Raw genomic sequence first — 20,676 nt, forward strand, 5'->3', positions numbered from 1 at the left:
GGCATCTACTTTAATAAAGTATCATACATTTATTTCTACAATGAACTGTGAGGCAAAGCTTTCTGCCTGTTCCTGCACTGTCTTTTGCGCTGTGTAATGATACAAGACATTATATTCATTTAATCTAGTGAGGGGAATAACCTGTAATCTGTGTGGGTCCCTGAAGTATGAAACCATTACCGCCTTCTGTTGCTTCCATTGCACAGCTGTAATAACAAAACAGAGTGTTCATTTGATATGCCTAAGCAAGGGGTTGTAGCAAAAGTTTACCCAAATTGAAAAGTAGTATGCTCTTCTGTAGTACTTTTCATCCACGTGGCTCAAAGTAGTTTATGAACATTAATAAAGTTTGCCTCACAACAACTTTAAGAAATAATTGCTGCTTATTTTTATTTGTGAAACAGCCTAAAGGCCTTAACTGAGACAGGGACCTCATTGTGTTAGCTGCTGTATGTACATATACATACAGTAGAACCTCAGAGTTACAAACACGTCAGGAGTGGAGGTTGTTCGTAACTCTGAACAAAACATTATGGGTGTTCTTTCCAAAAGTTGACAACTAACCATTGACTTAATACAACTTTTAAACTTTACTATGCAGAAGAAAATTGTTGCTTTTAATCATCTTAATTTAAATGAAACAAACACAGAAACAGTTTCCTTACCTTGTCAATTTTTTTCAACTTTCCCTTTATTTCTTTAGTAGTTTACATTTAACACAGCACTGTACTGTACAGTATTTGCGTGGGTTTTTTTGGGGGGGGGTCTCTGCTGCCTGATTGCGAACGTCTGGTTCCAAATGCGGTGTGTGGTTGACAGGTCAGTTCATAACTCTGGTGTTCGCAACTCTGAGGTTCTACTGTAGCAGGAGACTGTAGGCTTTTGGAAGCAGGGACTATCTAAATAGACAAGACAGACAAAGTAGGCAAAAGGAAGCATTATTATCCTAATTTTACAGATGGTGAATGGAGGTGCAGAGAGCTCTGTAAATATGGGAAACTGAGGTACACAGGGCCTTAACTATGAGTGCAATCCAGCCCATTTTTAGTATGTAACATTCTTTACAATATAAATTTAGAAGGGATCTTCCCCTTTCTGTCTCTTTTCTGTGTAAAGTCAATTTCATTCACTCTTTGGCGATATCAGATGCCTGAAACAGGGATAAGCAATTTTTGGAACTGCCCAAACAATAAATGAAAAGACTTTGTCATCAGAAAGAGACAGGTGACAAGAACCCTGATAAATCATTGAAACACAGACAAACATCTGTAATGAGGGAGGAAATTTAGGTGGGGAAAAAATTACACTTTACATTTCAATTTATCCTATGTGAGGATCTTAAAGCACTTACAAATGATAACGAATAATGGCACACAATACCACTATGGGGTTGATAGATAATTATTTTCAAGTCTTCTGTCCCCTGCAATTTTGGCTGTAATGGAATGTCCCAAGTTACCTCTCTTTTCTTTTGTGCCTCTTTGAAACTGAAGATTCTCCAGAATGAGGCAAGTTGCCTTTTGGAAGAAGAGGTGCTTTGAATACTAACCCTGGTGGAACGCTTAAAAGGGACCAAGGACCCCTTATAAATATATTGTCAAAACACAACGTTTAAAAATGTGCCTTGATCAAATATTAATTTAAATTCCCCCAAAAGTAAACTCTTCTCTTTCTATTAGAACTGCTCTTCTAGTGAATCTAAATAATAGGAAGCAGAATGGAGAGCATGTGTAATTATGTGAAGTCAGTTTTCAATATCTGAGCAAAGATACTGGGGTCAGTTTTTGCTCCTTAAAAGTGAAAGGCTCTTGAAACATGGTGGTGTAGACCATGATGCAGATTGTAAACAAAACGTGGACCAAGGTGAGTCAGTTAAAGGACAGTGTCAGATGCTCCTGGTGGGAGAATAGATTACTATTGAAGGGATCAAGCTATAGCTGAATTTGTTTGTCCCTCACTAAAAGATATTTCAGATAGAAATAACCAGTTGCTAGTACACAAAAAAACTGACACAGTAAAAGTGTATGGCCCCTGTGTTAATTGCTCTGTCTGAATTAACAGAGCTGTGTTATTTATTGGAATACAGCAATCAAACCAGCTGCTGACTGTTGCAGAGGAGGGCCCATTTCAATTAACAGGCACTGATCCCAAAGGGGCAGTAGGGTGAAATGAGCAATAGATGTACAATGATAATCAGTGAACAGACTGAAGAGGGGAGAGTTGCTCCCCTGGCTGCAAGTGAAAAAAAGCCAGATAAATTTATGGAGGATAGGTTCATCAATGGCTATTAGCCAGGATGGGCTGGGATGGTGTCCCTAGCCTCTGTTTGCCAGAGGCTGGGAATGGGCAACAGGGGATGGATCACTTGATTGCCTGTTCTGTTCATTTCCTCTGGGGCTCCTGGCATTGGCCACTATTGGAAGACAGGATACTGGGCTAGATGGACCTTTGGTCTGACCCAGTATGGCCGTTCTTATGTTCTTATATGGGGAGCTGCGGTGCTCATCAAACATGGTTTTGCCTCTCTTGTTGCATAGTTTACCATAATTTCATGTTGGGATGCAGAAAGTGCATTTACTTCTCATGGGCAGCAATTCAATGCAATGAAAAAAAAATCACACTTCTTAGTGGCGTCTCAAAAGGATGGGTTAGAAAATGGAAAGAACTACCTGTGACTCCAAATGGTAGAGTATTTTCTATTCTTTTCAATCGTATTGAGAAAAAGCAGTAAATTAAAGGAACAGTGGAAAGATAAAAATGAGGGCAAAATATTAAAGCCCCTCCCCTGTTCTAAGAACCTAAGGCCCTGCACATGGCAATGAGGGATGCTCATGCAAATAGTTTTATTGCATCATTTTACCAGTTGAGGATCTGGCTCAATGACATCAATGGGATTAGTCATTTGCAGGGCTGGGCCTTTAACAATTAAACCTGGAAGTATTTTCTGACTTTAACTTGCTGTTTGCTTTTTGCCCTTCGCTCAGCCCAACAATAAAACTACACTAGTCAGTTGTATTTTCTGGACCTCATGCTTTAATAATAAGAGTTAATAAACTGCTATGTTTTGGGTTTGTAATTGTTACAATATTTTAAATTAAAGCTATCATCAGGGATTGAATTCAGGACACCAGTGCTAATGCATAAACCTCTGTAGCATGAGCTAACGGACTAAGTTCTTTAGCTGGGACCAGTCAAATCTTCTGTGAACTGAGCACAGAAGGAGCCACATAACTAACACACACACACACACACACACACACACATGCTGAATGGTGGGCTACAGTAAAATTGGTTATTGAAATTTGATTAGATAAAATAGTCATTAAACCATTATTTGAAATCTTTATCCAACCCATTGTTCACTGTGGATTTCAGTGGAGCTGTGCTGTTTTATACCAGCTGAGGATCTGGGCCTCAATCTTCACAGTCTATGTAAGTATCAGAGGGGTAGCCATGTTAGTCTGTATCCACAAAAACAATGAGGAGTCCGGTGGCATCTGCTAACAAAGACCCCTGAGAATATAATCCATATTATACATTTAATCTGTAGATATGCTGTGATTATAGCAAACTCCTTTATAATCATGGAACTGACAATGAAGAGATCTAAACTGTGTTTCTAGTGTTTATCCAGCTGTTTTCAAGAACAGATTGTAAGCGTGTGTGTCTGATATGATTGCAGCTTGGGCAGACATACATGTTCTAGCTTTAATTTACCTAACACGGGTAACAATAGCCGTTAATCTGTCGTGGCTCAGGCTTTGTTGTGGGCAGGGGGGGGCTCCAGGCTCCAGCACGCCAAGCGCGTGCTTGGGGCGGCATGCCACGGGGGGTGCTCTGCCGGTCGCCGGGAGGGCGGCAGGCGGCTCCGGTGGACCTCCCGCAGGCGTCCCTGTGGAGGGTCTGCTGGTCCCGCAGCTCCGGTGGAGCATCTGCAGGCACGCCTGTGGGAGGTCCACCGGAGCCACGGGACTGGCGACCGGCAGAGCGCCCCCCGTGGCGTGCCGCCGTGCTTGAGGCGGTGAAATGGCTAGAGCCGCCCCTGGTTGTGGGCTAACAACACGAGTACCCAGGGCCCAGGTGGGCTTATACAGCCTGTGCTGAAGCCTGTGCCACCCTGTCTTCACTGCTATTTTTATCCATGCTAGCTAGATTAAAGCAAGCACAAGGATGCCTACCTAAACTGTAGTCACACCTCTGTGCAGAGTAGGCATCCCCTGAGTGCTATATAATTTCTAAAATTCAGGGTTGTTGGCAACTTTTCTTTTCCAAAACGCCAAGGTTCAAAAGTCTGATGTTTTTTGTTTGTGGGCTTTTTTGTTCCATCTCAACTCAGTAGACTCTAGTACAGGGGACATTTTCAATCTGCTTTGTTAATAAGTAAAATAGCAACAGCTTGTCTGGAATGGGGACAGAGGAAAAGTGGACTGGGGCTCACATCTATTCTAAGCATCAAAATGGAGTTAGGGTTTAGATAATAGTATTCAAATCCCAGCATACGTTTCATAATTTGCTTCCACCAAATGTAGCTAGAAAAATGGATGCCAAAAACGGTTTCTTCAAGTATTAGATTGTTCCTGGCAACCTTTACTTTTGGGTTATCAGAGTTATTTTATCTGCGCTTTCTGTTTCTAGATATGAGCCCTGACTAAACTCTGTACTTGGTAGAAAATTGAGCTCTGGGTCTGAGCTTTGTAATTTGCCCTTTCTCCTTTAATAAGACAAACTGAAGTCCTGAATCTGAATGCTCCAGACTTTGAGGAAGCTTGGATTTGAAGCTGAACTTTGCAGCTCAGTCCCATCTCTGCTTCCTCATCCTCTTCCCCAATATTACCTATCTCTTTATTCTATATCTCTTCATATAAATTTCTTTTTCTACAGTTGAAACTTTCTTTCGCTCTCCATCAATATAATTTAGTTGACACCCGATAATCAAGTTTGATACCATGGTGGCTAATTTTTGATTGCATGCACACATTACAAGGCCTACAGTTTCACTTAGCCCATCTGTGAATCACTAATTCTTCCCCAGCTACAATCAGCAAATACTTGACCTAAAAGCTGTGTCTTACACTATGCTCTGGAAATCAGTAATCTTGGACTCCGGCAGACTTCCAGAAAGAGCAAGTTCCATAAACAGGAAGCCTCTTCTGAAAACTGCCGTCAGTCTTCTTAAAGTGACTGTCAGGAGAAGCATCTTAGCTAGCCTCAGCCATTGTGATGGTACAGAGAGAGAGAGGCAGATAAGTCTCGAACTAGATAACATACGCTGGATTAAAATTAACCCCTCAAACTTCACCCAGAAGCAGATGGAACGCTATTGCAGTTCATGGCACACAAGAGTAACACATGCATACTGACCCACGCCATTAAGCAGTTGGATGAAGCTATCTGTAGTTTCCAAGTGGTATTGTTCAATCTAGTTGGCTATTCATACTATGTTCATTAGCATGGAATCTGGGTGCCTTACAAAAGTTAGTCTGCAAAGCCAGTTGATATTTTTGGTTCTCTCCCCTTTTCCCATCCATGTTTCTTCCTTATTGTCTTCCGTCTCTCTCAGCATTCATTCTTGGTTCAGTCATTTTGTTCAGAAGTGGCTGGTATTGTGGAAGCGCTCTGATGAAAACATGAGTTACATTTGTCCTAAAGACAATAACTTTCTTTGTGGCACAGAGTTCAGAGGCCATGGAATAGCTGCTCTAAAGCTAAGTCCCTGCTCCAAAGAGTTGTGTCCTTACTGTTTACAGTTCCATTGTTCCTGATTGTAGGTCACAGAGATCTCAGATGGTGGTGGACTTTGAAATAGCTCAAGGCCAGTCTGTTGAGAGATTTGATGATCTCGGGCCTAATTCTGCTTCATTTACACTAGTTTAATTCAGGAGTAGTTTCATTTACCCTGCTGCAAAGCCACTGCAACTCCACTGACCTCAATTAGAGTGGAATTTGTCCCCTTGAATTTGATTTGGAGTTCTATGGGTAGTCAGTCTAGTATCAGGAACACTCCAAATGCACTTGCATTGACTTTTCTTGAGTTGCAGGCTATCTACTATATTTTGGACCAGTGGGGTTTTTTCAAAGCCCCTACATTTGTTCCCAGTTACAGTGCATTGTAAAAGTCAAGCCAGGGTAGCCCCAAATAAAGTGTGCTGTGGTAACACTGCTCTACAGCCAAAATGCTTCTGAAATAAATGTAGTCAAACTTTACTAATTCTGGGTCACTGAGAACGAAACTGATGCTTAAAATTGTTGATTGGCTCTAGTTTTCAAGATATGCTATTGGGTCAGTATATACGACCCTTGACTTGGGAATAGCGGAGGATAAGTGAGTTATAAAGGGAAGGGATCTCAATTTAAACCAGAAATGACTAAAATACATCTTTGACTGGATCTATGAATAAATCTATGACTGGGTTTGGACAGTACTTGCTTTTTAGGCAAAACAATGAATGATGCAATCTGAAGCTGGTATTGCGTCATACATGATATGAATTGCATCATGTTATTCCTAGAAGTCATGGATGATGCAATCATAACGAAGCTTACATCACTCTGCTGAACAAATTGCCCTATATCAGCTCTAGAAATCATACAGTGTCGTGCTCTCTTATTTGTCAGTGTTTGATTTTGCAAAGGGACACATTTCTGTTTAGCCAAAGTGAGCAGAGATGCCTCGTCCTTGTGTGAACAGTGCAGATAACTTCTGCTATGTTTGTGGTGAAGTGACTTTTGCATCACAAAAGCGCAGTATAACCACTATGGTTAAGAAAGCCTATCACCTTTATTTTGGCTGCAAAATTGGAGATCAGGACAAGAGGTGGGCCCCACATATATGTTGCAACACTTGTGCAACAAATCTTCGCCAGTGGTTGAAAAGGAAATCTATGCCTTTTGCAGTGCCAATGATTTGGAGAGAGCCAACAGATCATACGAGCAATTGTTACTTCTGCATGGTGCCTCCAGTTGGGAAAGGTGTGTCAAAGAAGAAAAAGTGGACTGTGCATTATCCAAACATTCCATCAGCTATACGCCCAGTACCCCACGGAGAAGGACTGCCGGTTCCTGATGCACCCAGAATCATTCTCACTTGAGTCAGACGAGGAAGAGGATGAAACTTCTTGTCCTGAACCATCAACGTCACAGGACCCACATTTTCTCCCATCCTCCTCCTCTGAACCACACCTCATAACACAAGGTGAACTGAATGACCTTGTCAGGGATTTGGAACTACCCAAGAGTAAGGCAGAGCTGTTGGGCTCCAGACTACACCAGTGGAATCTCCTGGCAGGTGATGTTAGGGTTTCCATGTTCTGTGACCGTCAAAAGGATCTTGTCCCATTCTTCTTCATGGAAGGTGATCTTGTAGCCTGCAACAACATTGATGGTGTGATGGCAGCCCTCAACATCGTTCACGATCCAGATGAGTGGAGACTGTTCATTGATTCATCGAAGACGAGTCTTAAAGCTGTTTTACTGCATAATGGCAATGTTTTGCCATCAATTCCAGTTGGTCATGCAGTCCATATGAAGGAAACCTATGACAACATGAAACAACTTTTGAGGTGCATAAACTATGACCAACATCAGTGGCAGCTTTGTGGCGATTTGAAGGTTGTTGCTCTCTTGCTTGGTCTGCAGACTGGATACACAAAGTACTGTTGTTTTCTCTGCGAATGGGATAGTCGTGCAAGAGATTCCCACTACATCAAGAAAGATTGGCCACTCCGACAGTCATTGGAGCCTGGGAGGAAAAGTGTTCAGCATCCACCACTTGTTGAATCAAGGAAGATTTTGTTACCACCCTTACACATCAAGCTGGGTCTGATGAAGAACTTTGTCAAGGCCATTGACAAAACACAAGCAGCTTTCAAGTACCTCCGTGGAAAATTTCCAAGGTTAAGTGAAGCTAAGATAAAGGAAGGTGTCTTTGTTGGTCCTCAGATTCGTGAACTTCTTCGAGATGATGCATTTGACCATGCACTGCGTGGCAAGGAAAAGACGGCATGGAAAGCCTTCCAGTTAGTGGCAATAAATTTTCTCGGAAACAACAAGGCAGACAACTACAGGTTGTTGGTGGAAAACCCCCTCAAGGCATACAAAAGCCTTGGTTGCAACATGTCACTAAAGATACATTTTTTGCACTCTCATCTAGATTTTTTTCCACCGAACTGCGGAGCAGTGAGCGACGAGCACGGCGAGCGATTTCACCAGGACATTGCAACAATGGAGAAACGCTATCAGGGCAAATGGAGCCCATCAATGCTTGCAGACTATTGCTGGACAGTGACAAGAGATGCTCCATTTAATGAATACAAGAGACAAGCCAAGAAGCGCCGAGTAGACACTGAATAGGACTAAACTATGTACATAATAGTTTTTTGCCTTTTGTTTCATAATAAATTTTATTTATATAACCCTTTTGCTGATTTTTAAAGTGTTACATAAACAGGACAGGTGAAATAATATCATGTAAAGCAACCATAAACACATGAAAAGACCTAGGTTTACAATTTATGATTAAAACTCTACTATCTACACAATATACATAGACATAAAATGTAAAAACTTACATAACTTAGAAACAGTAGCCAATCAGTTGTTTTAATTGTCATATTTGAATTCAACACATCAAAATACATAATAAATAGCACATTTTATCTCTGAAGCAGACGACGTCTCAAAAATTGTAGACCAGTGTAATCAAACCTGGAGGTGAGAGAGACGTGGATGGCAGTGGTGAGAGGAAAGGGTGCAACCTAATAGCTAATCACAGGGCCAAAAGAAAAGGCCGTATGTGAGCTGCTGCTGTTGTTTGGTATTCTAAGAGCATTTTTTGCAGGGGGGAGTCCAAATAGCTAGGGTTCAGCATATTCTCATCCCGTCAAATCACAGGTATGTGTAAAACATGTACTCTACATACTGCTTGGACAAGTAAAGCCAAGAGAGCAATAGTCTCTTGTGTACATCGTATCTCTGTATCTACAGTCTGCACCCTGACTGATTATTTTCTCTTCATTGGTTCATAAGGTGCTTGCAATATTAATTTAGATAAGGACCAATACTCCTATCCAACTTACTTTAAATTGTAAGCTCCTTGGAGCAGGGTCTGTCTTTTTGTTGTGTTTGTATAGCACCCAGTACAATAGGGTCCTGCTCCATGAATTAAGGCTACTGCAGAACAAATAATTTTATTTCGAATATTAAAAAAAGGAGTTCCATTTTTCTCTAGGTGCGTGTGTACACAAGCCTGCAATCAATATGTACAGTTCCTGTAAAGGAGGGAAACACCTGGCAGTGAGGCATGATGAGCAAGTTTGGTCTCAAGAATGCCACTTGCTTGTCTTAAAGGCCTACTTTTGTCCATTAAAAGCTTTGTTTTAGTTCAAAGGATTAATTGTGTATCCATCTTGGCTCTTGTGAATCACTTGAGCCATCAATAAAATAAAACTCCCCAAAGAACTGTAATCCTACAGCTTCCAAAATGTTAGTAAATTTAGGAGTGCAGGGAATTGCCACTCAGCTTTTACAGGATGAAGAATAGTTTGTTGTGCTCAGTCCCCCTGTAATGTACCTTACTCTGTATTGTTTACCACTGTGTTTTCCCCAAGCACTTTAATGTGATAAATTTCATGGGCTTTGCATTTTCATCTATTTTTTTTTAAGAGTAGCTTAGCTGTAATTATGAGTCAGTTAAAAGCAAGCTCCTTTGGCAATACAGATGTGTCTGAGTGAGTTTAAATATCAGATGCAGCCTGGAACAGCATGTAGTGGGGTTAAGAGCATCTTTATCAAGGTGTAATTCAATTAGAACTATTCCTTATCAGACTCTACTTGAATCCCTGTGATCAATCAAATCAATGGGTTCAAAAACTGACCACAGTATAATTGAGTTTTAATAATTAAAATATTAAAATTAATGGAACAGAATATTAATCTGTTGGAGACTTCTAACAGAATGGGTCAGATTCCCCACCTGTGTAATCGTCTGCATCTGTGCAGAGTGGGTGTGAAATGCTATCAAATCATTGAGTGTTTTATACCTCTTTGCACTCCCTCTGCACTGGCATAAATGACACCCGAGGTGTAAAGATCCAGCAAAGCACTTATGCTTTTGTCTAACTTAAAGCATGTGACCTGTCCCAGTGAAGTCAATACAAATGTAGACAAGCCAGTGGGACTATTTTTGTGTTTGAAGTCACACAAGTATTTAAGATCTTTGCTGCATTGGGACCTAGGGAAGTGGAAAATCAGGCCTTAGGATCTCGGCTGTCTTTTGACATCTTGGAAAATGTCTGTGTTCTAAGGGTTAATCCATCTGCACAAAATTATATTTGCTCAGAATGAATAATTGGGTTCATTTTGATGAGCAAATAAACTACCAATACTTGTGGGGGAAGACGACATTATCAGTAATCTTGGTAAAGGGTAGGAAATGAACTGTTGTTCTGGGGATAGGAATTTTTTATGACAATTTTGCAAATTTGGGTTAATGGTTTAGGGCCAGATTGTTGATCTCTTTACTTAATTTGGAAAGTGTTACTGACCTAAGTAGTCCCACTAACATCATGGGAGTACAGGAATGAATAATTGCCTACGCATGATAGTAAGGAGTTCACAATCTTACCCTTAAGTGCCATCAGGGGTGAAAGTAACTTAAAGGACTTACTGGTACACCGGAGTCCTGAGTGGGGGCGTGGCCTCAACCGGAAGAGGGAGGGCCTCAACCAGAAGAGGCGAGGCCTTTCAAGATTTAAAGGCCCTGGGGCTCCAGCTGTGGCTTTAAGGCCCAGGGCCTTTAAATCACCCCGGAGCTACCAGCTGCAGAAGCGGCTGGGAGCTCAGGGACGAATTGAATGGCCCGGGGGTCCAGCTGCCGCGGAGCTCTGGGCCCTTTAAATCACTGCAGGAGCCTGGCTGATGGAGCTCCGGTGGGGATTTAAAGGGCCCGGGGATCCCCGCAGCAGCCGGAGCACCGGGCCCTTTAAATCCCCACCCGAGCCCATCTGCCAGAGCTCTGGCGGCACTTTAAAGGGCCCGAGGCTCCCTGGGGCTCCCTTTTTAAATCACCACCACAGAAACCGGTCCAGTCCGGCACAGCATACTGGCTCTTGCTGGTACGCCATACCGGACCGCAGCGGCTTACTTTCACCTCTGAGTGTCATAGGAAGAAATGAGGTTTATGCACTGAAGCAGCTCTTGTATTGCCCTATAGACACAACTGAACGCCTCTGAAGTTTACTGCATCTCATATGCCCCTGTTCTGAGTGTACACTAAGTCCAGCCTCTTAAGGCGGCTGGGACCCTGGCACCGGTCTCTTTAATTCAAGAAACACACAGCTCTTTGCCTGGGCCTGAAAAGCTATTGAAAGAGAATTGAACATAACATGAAGTGATAAAGAAAGATGTCAGAGTTCCACAGCAGCATCCTAATTAGAGCTGAGAACACATGGAGAACCCCAGGAATATTTATATAGCTGTGGCTGATCTAGGTATAAATTTCTCCGGAAACACTTAGTCACACTAACTATAGCCTCAATTAACGCAGCACTGCAAGTAACAGTAGTTAGTGTTGCCAACCCCAAGCATGCAAAAAATCATGTCAAGCTTCCAAGAATCATGCATTTGCTTTAAAAAACAATACATCTGAGGTTCCTTTTTTAATTCAGGTTTCTGAGCTTTTAGGTTATACTCATGTCTTATTTGCAAGCTTTTCTCCATAATCACGAGGGCTAGAAACTTCCATTTTTTAAAAGCTATGATTCTTACAAAATAATGTGACTCCAGGAACTGGGGCTTTAAATAAACACCCAATCTTGCAATAAAATCACAAGAGTTAGTAACACTGGTGTTTAGGGAAAAAAACCAAAGTTTCCAAGCTCCTGGTGACAGGTTATTGTGAGAGATTCTTTCATTTAAAAAAAAAAGTTTCTAGCCATTATGTTTGTGAGGAAATGCTTGAAAATGGGAACCATATATGGTCACAACACACAAGATAATGAAAAAAGCCCCAAAATTATTATTTTTAAATCTCATTATTTTTAAGCCTAACTCATTATTTTGGATGGCCTAATTTATGATTTTTGAACAGTTGGGATTGGTAAAGTTGCAGTAACCAAACTAAGGCAAGCAAAAATGGTCTGTAAGTATTAGAACTGGTTGGGAATTTTTCAACAGATCATTTTTTCATAGAAAAATGCCAGTTTGGCAAAATTAAAACGGTTAGTGAAAAAGGGTCGATCAATTTCCTTATTTGAAAAATGTCAAAATAGAAAATGTTAAAAATATCAATGTTTCACTTCAATGTTTTCTAAACGAAATAATCATTTTCCAGTTCACAATAACTTTTAGTTTTTGAAATTTAATTAGATTGAAGAAAGGTTAAAAAATGGTATGTAAAATTATGGCAACAAAATGTTTCAATTGAGTCTAAATGAAAACATTCCAGTTTTTAAATTCAGGAGTATTTTCAAGAGTTCAGTTTTTCATCCTGATTTGATGGGGGAAGGGAATTGAACTCTTGAAAACTGTTTCCTGGCTAGTTCAAGTAACTGTACCATCTTGTGTTGTGAACTTGTTAAAGGTCACAAATTGCTACATGGGCTTGGGCCTTGTCAGTGTGGTAAAGAGACACACCTTAAAGGAAAACCTGGTGGTGGTGGTGGTTCATTCATAGTCAGTATTTTGGCAGTGCCCAGTTGGAGTGGTATTAGGGGAGCAATGAACTTCTGTAAGTGCCCCATTTTGGATGAGAATTAATGAGATTCTGAGAACTTGTGGACCTTAAAGGTCCTATGACACTTTTTGCAAGAGCAGTAGAGTTTGCCCTGATGTACTTTCCATATTTCTGCTTTGGTAGTTCTAGTCTGCCTGCCTAAATTCCCCTGAGTCAGGATCTGCAGCTAGCCTGCTTACCTGGCAATGAACCTCCAAGCACTCTAATGACCACAGCTGGGCCCCGGGTTTGTGGCTAATTGGCCAAACCGCCTGATTGGCGAGGGGATCAGCAGACCTGCTTTTAAGACCAACAGCAGGGCACTGCCTGCTCAAAGATTCACGTGAGGCTGCAATAAGTAACCTGGCTGTGAGCCTCAGCTCTGATTTCTGATTCCAGCTCTGGCCCTTGGCTATGGCAGCTGGCCTCTGCTTCTGGTTCTGACCCTTAGCGCTGGCATCTGGAATCTGACCCTTGGCTCTGATTCCTGATGTCTGACTCCAGCTCTGACTCTGGGCTCTGATTTCTGGCTACCAATTCTGCTCTAACCACTAGGCATATCCTAATCCCTGTCACCTTGCACTTTCAATTGGAGAGGTTATGCTGCTTCATTTCCTAAACAGCTGAATGGTGGTGTTGTATGCTACCGAACAGCAGAGGTCTGTTTACATATAGAACCGTGCACGGGCTCATTTGTGAAATGTTTCAAAATCCTTTGGGAAGACAAGCACCACTGGCCTGATCCTGTGATGTGCTGGGTTCTCTCAGCTCTTCTTTTCATGTTGTGGTTGGACACAATTCTAGTCTCTTGAAATCCATGACAAAGCTCTCAAAAGAAACTACTATCCATTTTTCCAAATACAACAGCAGTTTTCTTTCATGCATCTTGGGATTTTGAAGTGATCAGTGCATAAACTGAAGTTAGTGTTTATAGGTGTTTCACTGAAGCAAGTCCCCGAAGTCATAAGTAGTAAAATATTTAGTAGCTAAAAGTGACCAGGAGATCTAGCTTTTCTGAACAAGCCTGTGGTCTTTCTCCTAATATTCCCTTTCAAATTACTGGTATTGAGATAACAATTATAGTAGTCTCATGCTGATAGAATAGCTTAAATTATCTGTCTCAAAAAAGCTTTGTAATGCCTCCTGGATTTTTACTTGCAATTTGTATATTTGGAGGTTGATATATTTTTATGATTTCTCTTAGGTTAATTATCCTGATTAGCCTTTCCAATTAGTTGAGGAGTAATGGCTCATGCTTAAGGGATGATTTCTTGATATTCTAATGTAACCCTCTGCCTCTAAGTCTACTTTTTGAACAACAAAATGGGCTGTATTATAAAATACCAATGGGAAGATTACATCCCACTACATCTGAGAAATCTATCAGAGAATGAATGGGTGTATGGCTGATATTACATATGCAATAGCTTTACCTATACAGAAAAGGGTAAGCTGTGTTAGAATTTTACTTAGCAATAGCTTTGCAGCTGCTTTTTAATGTAGGTTACATATCCTATGCACAAAAGTAAGGATATAAGAATTTTAGATGGAAAGAACAAGTGGTCCATTTGGTTCATCTCTTGCCACTAGAGCACCAACAATAATCTCTTTTGTAATTCACATGCTGCCAAGAACAAGAACAAATATTCTCCTTTTCTTATTAATGGTGGCATTTGAATAGACCATTTAAGCCTATGAAGTTTGCACCTCAAGAAGGTGCATAAGGATAGTAGTTCCATTTCCACCTTTCCTGCTTGTGTTCTGAGTTAATAGGACATTCTCACTGGATTGCCTTGTGGTGGCTGTATCTTGGCAATGGAAAAAAACAACTTAATGTTTCAGTGAAGGGTTAAGCTTTGCAAAGCACTGAAAAGTAGCAGAAATGTTGAATAGTCTTAAAATTGTGGGACCCATCCACATTTTGATGTTAAATGTGAATTTTTTAGTGACACACTTTAATATCTCGCTTGTGGAATTGTCCTGGTAGCAGTCTCTGTTCCTGCTTAGCTCCTCACAGTGGTGGTGTCATAAACGACCAGACTTCATTAGAATGTACTAAAATCTGAGCATTACCCACTGAGCATGCTCAGATGTGCATCCCCGCCCCCCCAATAACTTGTAATTCAATTGTTTCCCAATTTTTTTCCTCCAGACCAATCAGAGATATTAGTCCTAAATGAGGCCTGTGTTCATAAAAGTATCGAGCTATTTTTCTATGGCCTTGGTTTAAAAAAAGTGTCTAGGATTTTTTTATGATATAACTCAGAAATAACTGGAAGGATTTTGTGCATACTTTAAAAAAATCACCTTGGGTTGAACCAAATATGAGAATTTCAGGTAGAAAGTTTGATGTTTTGGCAAATATTGATGATATAAAATGTAATTATGATGGAAATTGTTTTGCACCCATAATTACAGTGCTTGCAGCCAGTGCCCAATGTAAGATTATAGCGCATAGTCAAGATACCCAAGAACAGGATGGATGTTGATTGTCCCTCCCATATAGATCCCACTATTTTCTGTAATACGTCCACAGTACCAAGATGCTGTGGTGACAGAATGATGGGAGAATCTGAAAGATGATGCAAACTGAGAATGTTGTCAAATGTGGTGACCATTACGCACTCCGCTGTATTTTGCCCGTTCAGAAATGCATTTCCCTGTGAAAATGGTGGTGAATCGATGGCATATTAACAAAAATATCCATGAATGAAGATCAAAGTGGCAGCTTGTGTCGTACAGAATAAAGAAAGATTACATGAGGTGGGAAGGAGACATTTTCTAAGGGTAGTTTTCTCCAATAAGTGTACATCTTGTTTAAAATCTCCAGAAGGTTTTAATGTAGAGGAAAGCAAACTAGAATCTTGTAGGATGAGTAGTGTTCGGGCCTTGTCTGAAATATACTTGATAGGTTTCCTTTAAGAGGATTTCCTTTTTTTATTTGTACAAATATATAACCTTTTGGCAGGAATTACTGTAATAATGCCCCAGCATCTGGCATTGTGAAATCATAATTCCTAGTGTTAAAAGGTCAGTAATGCGAGAACTGCTACATATTGTACCTAAGCTTCATTCTTCAAAATTTTTTAGTGATCTAATTACAGAATTTCATAGCTCACTTCACGGTCACTGCAGAACTTGCTGTTCTTCATAAGTTGAACCATACCTGTGAATGTTTAATAATTCTTCTTCCCTCTCCCCTCATTGGTGGTACCCAACCAGTAATTAAGCTACAGTGGACCTCTCTAAAGACAAGGGAGTTTAAATATCAGTAATTTGATCTGCCCTGTTTACTGATCTCTGGTGTTAGCTGAGGTGAAAGCAAAATGTTTTAATTAAAAAGATTGGCAATGAGTTGGTATAATGCCATAATTTGCACGGGGCCTCTTCTAGAAAATGACTTAACCTCTGCCTCGGTTGCTAAGGCAACTAATGGACATAATTGTAACTGTGCGTGTGTGTGAAAGAGAGCAGAGGGCCTAAAGCTTTTTTAAATAGCTGTGGTATGATGGTACTAAAAGATTAAAATGTTACGTCAGCAAGATGCATCCAAAAGCCTTTCTGTACTTTAATTTTAGGCTATTCAATTTATCTTTTGATATTGCGTCTCCACTTCCAAAACTTTCAGGATCAGGCTCTAAAACCCTATGACATCCTACTTACTCAAGTTTGTTAATGCACCAAAGTATGTATAATAACCTGTGAGATAATCTGGAAATTGCAACAACTGTTCTGCTGGGACTAAAAGTAATGTGCTCGGTGGAATCTCAGCATAAATTCATATTGAACCAGCAAAGAGTTAAGAATTAGATCATACCTGATAAGGTGTCCTCTATTGCATTTTTAGACAAAATCCTTGAAAACCACTCTTTTGCCCTCTATTCTTTAAACCTCAATGTATGTAACTCACCTCACCTCATTGACATGGTGCAGTATTTCTTGAAAATTGATAGGTGAAGCCCAAAGAGCACTTTACATACCCACTCCCAGGAATGACACCTATCAGGAATACAGACACAATGTTTGATGGTGACTTTTAAATAGCATTTGAACTCATTGCTTTGCAGCCTGCATTTTCTTTTTTTCAAGTGGGGCGAGGTGGAGCATTTGATAGGTGGTGTTTGAAGACACTGAGGGCCCAAGTTCAGAGAACTGATGGTGTGAATTGCCATGAGTATGATTTACACGCTGAGGGAGAAGAAGGGCAGAGTGGTAGTAAAAGCAACCAAGTTCATGAGATTAAAGTAAAAGCAGCAAAGAGTCCTGTGGCACCTTATAGACTAATAGACTTATTGGAGCATGAGCTTTCGTGGGTGAATACCCACTTTGTCGGATGCATGAAAGCAGAGTAGAGGCCCTTGGCCAGGTATATGTTAGAGAGAGATAATTCAGACCACCATGTACATCACCTCTCACTTTGGCCACATTAGTAGGACCCATTTCTAGAGTGTTATGTTGTTGACCTTGACAATACAATTTAATCATCCAATGTGACAATACAAACTGCTGTCTCAGGAGTGTTTTCTAGATTGTGGCCAGTGCAACCACATCCATGTTCCTGGGAGTCCATTCAGTTGAGGGCCCCGCCTGTGGTTTATATTCCCTATCCCCATTGTCACAGACTTAAAATTAAAACTGTATGTATCTTTATTCAAAAAACCCCATAGCCCTGAGGAAAAGGCTACGGCTGGCAGAGGAGATGGGCAGGGGCAGACTGAAGCTGTGGGGGAGGAAGAAAGGAAAAGGGAGGCTCCACTGGGAGGAAACAGCAAGCTCTGTGAAGCGGCAGGGTAGTCCCAGGGGATGGGCAAAGGAAGCACCTAGGCATAGCTCACAGGAGCTGCCAGGAGATGGTGGGAAGAAAAGGGGGGGGTTCATGAAGGGAGCAGCAGAAGGGGGGAGCACTGCTGGGTGGGACAATTTAAATTAAGTGATTTAATTAGTTGATTTAAATCACTTGATTTTAACCATGATTTGAATCAGCTGACTTTTTAAAAGAAATCATTGGTTTAAATCCAGTTGAGACTTACTAATTTTCATTTGAAAATTTGTGCTATTGCAGTTTGGGATTTAAATTTTACATTAAGCTAAATTATAAATGGTGGGGTTTTCTTTAATGCCACTACTGGTAAGGTTTCTTATTTGACTTTTACAGAGCTGCTACAGCTAAAATACAAAATATTGAAAAATAAGGACCTCATCTTGCAAACACTTAAGCAGGTACATAAGTGTATTAGCATGGATAGTTCCATTGTTTCCATAGTACTGCTCCTGTGCTTAAACATGTGCATAAGCGTTTGGAGCATCAACATGGGATGAAAGTAAAGAGCAGGAGAAAGTATGTTACCTTATTTCTATATGTAGTTCTGTGCATAATGAGGGGTTTATCTTGACATTGGTCTGCTCATCAGTAAGATTTAAAAATTGTATTAAAGCTAATGTTAAAATTTTCTAATACATAGGTTAAAAAAAAGTTTCTATACACATGGGTATAATGTTTAAATTATCCAAAAGTACAAATTTGGGTTTAAGAAGTCATAGAATACATATAGTACAATATCCCAAATTAAGGTTAACAAATTTAAATGATAGTTCAAATCTTGGCATCCAGATATTAAGATACATCACTCATAAAAAGTTACACTACGTGTAGCTTGTGAAAGTAAATATAGTAATCAGTGTAGATTGTCCCTCGGTAATTGAGAATTTAGGATAGGTTGTCCCTCAGTAAATATAATCAGATTATATAATAGAATCAGAGAAGGGTATAGATAAATTCATGGAGGTTAAGTCCATTAATGGCTATTTGCCAAGATTGGTAAGGAATGGTGTCGCTAGCCTCTGTTTGTCAGAGGGTGGAGATGGATGGCAGGAGAGAGATAGATACCAGCTCTGTAGGGTAATGAGTGAGTGAGACATAAGCTCCAGCTGGGGACAGCCACAGGAGCATGAATATAAGGGAACCAGACAAAGGAGATGGGAGGGGTGTGTGGAAAGGACACTGACTTCCTTCCCCTCCCTTTTCCTTGTCTCATGGAATGTGCAGGGAATGTTATCAGAGGAGCTGGTTGAAATTTTTCCATCAAGACTTTTTTCTGGCACAAAACTAGGCTTTCAATGAAATAATATTTTTGTAGACAGTGTGTGCTTTCTTAAAAACTTGTTAGTTTTTGATCGAAAACCTGGACACCGATTCTTTTTTCAGTTTTCAGCAGTTTTTGGATTAAAATGGTTAGATTTTCAGTTTCTTGATGAAAAGTTAAATTTTTGTCCCCAGGAAAAGCCCCACCATTGTCCATCCAGCTCTTAGCTATCGGGTAGTGGGACTAAATGGCGTCAGATGCACTAGGAAGAAGAGATGCTCACAATCTCTCCTAATATGGAATAGAATGAGGAGCATTCACAGGCCTCTCTTGGTCCTTCTTCCCAATGGAGGGCTGACCCATTTTGGCCCCCAACCCTGGGGTCTGCAGAGTCAGCAACTGGCAGCAATGGACCTGATCCACACCATGCACTTTCTCATTTTCACCTGTAAGCACTTGGTAGTTTAGAAATGCCCCCAGCTCTTCTTTTCTAGATATTCTGACTTTCTGATATTGTTTGAGTTCTAGATCTCATGAACCCCATCTACTTAATATTCTGCTGTGTGAGAATAGTCTCAACATTAGTGTTCACTCTGATGGTCTGAAATGCTTCATAATGCCATATCAAATCCAGTATATCTCATCTTACCTTGCTTAGAGAAACCATTTTGGTGGAGGCTTCTGTTGTTTCTGTCTTTTCTTTCTTCCTGTCTCCTTGACTATGTTCTTTCCCCATGGGGCTCAGTTGTGATTCTGGCTACTCAGGGGGAGTAAGGGACATGAGATATGGGAGTCACCAGATCCTATAGGAGTGAGGAGCAGCTGCCACCCAGCTGCTAGTTCTCCCTCCTGTGCTGTTGGATGTGGAGGGGCTGGACACGAGTGGAGGAGTAGGCAGAGCCTTGGCTCAGCTGCCTTGAAACATGCTGGCCAGTACAGCTGAGCCATTGCAGAGGGAAATGCATCAGGAAAAGGGCTGACATACTTTACGGCACCCATGGAGCAACAGGGAGGCAGGGACTGAATTATGATTCTCAGAGCCACAGTTCGGGCCCTGTAATGCTTTTGCTTCTATGCGATGTCCCTTACTTAGGCTGGATTGTAAGGTGCCAATCCATCCCATAGTGATTGACATTACCTCAGCTGTGTCACTTCCACCCTCTTTCTCTCCTGTACAAATGTATTTCAGTTTAATATATGAGGTGCTCATCACTGTAGTGTTAAACTCCCTGACCTTTTTCTCCTGTAAGATGGATATTTCAGTGTATGGTTTTCCACAGGTCAAGAAGCACTCTTCATTTAAGGTTTCAGAGTAGTAGTTGTGTTAGTCTGAATCTGCAAAGAGAACAGGAGTACTTGCGGCACCTTAGAGACTAACAAATTTATTTGAGCATAAGTTTTCGTGGGCTACAGCCCACTTCATCGGATGCATGCAGTGGAAAATACAGTAGGAAGATACACACACACACACACACACACACACAGAGAACATGAAACAATGGGTGGTACCATACACACTCTAACTTCATTTAAGGGTTCCATTTGGCACTCACCCAATGTCATGCTTCCTTTTAAGATGATTCTTATAGATAAAAGCCCAAATCAACCCAAGAGGTAATCAGCAGTGGAATAGTTAAAAATCACCCATATATACAAGAGCATTACAGTGGAAAGATAACCAATGGTACAAATATTTATTCTTATGTTTGTCATGCAAGTAATGACATGCCCCCCTACAAATAAGATAGATAGTACAGGGGAATATGAGATAGGAAGTTGGCAAAAGAGGCTTCTAAATGAAAATGTTTAATGGATTTGAAAAAGAGACAAAGTAGTAATTTGCTGGAGATCAAGCTGAAATGAAATCTCAAAATGAAGGGGAAA

Source organism: Mauremys mutica, chromosome 7 (genome assembly GCF_020497125.1).
Source record: "Mauremys mutica isolate MM-2020 ecotype Southern chromosome 7, ASM2049712v1, whole genome shotgun sequence".
In the NCBI taxonomy this organism is placed as follows: Eukaryota; Metazoa; Chordata; order Testudines; family Geoemydidae; genus Mauremys; species Mauremys mutica.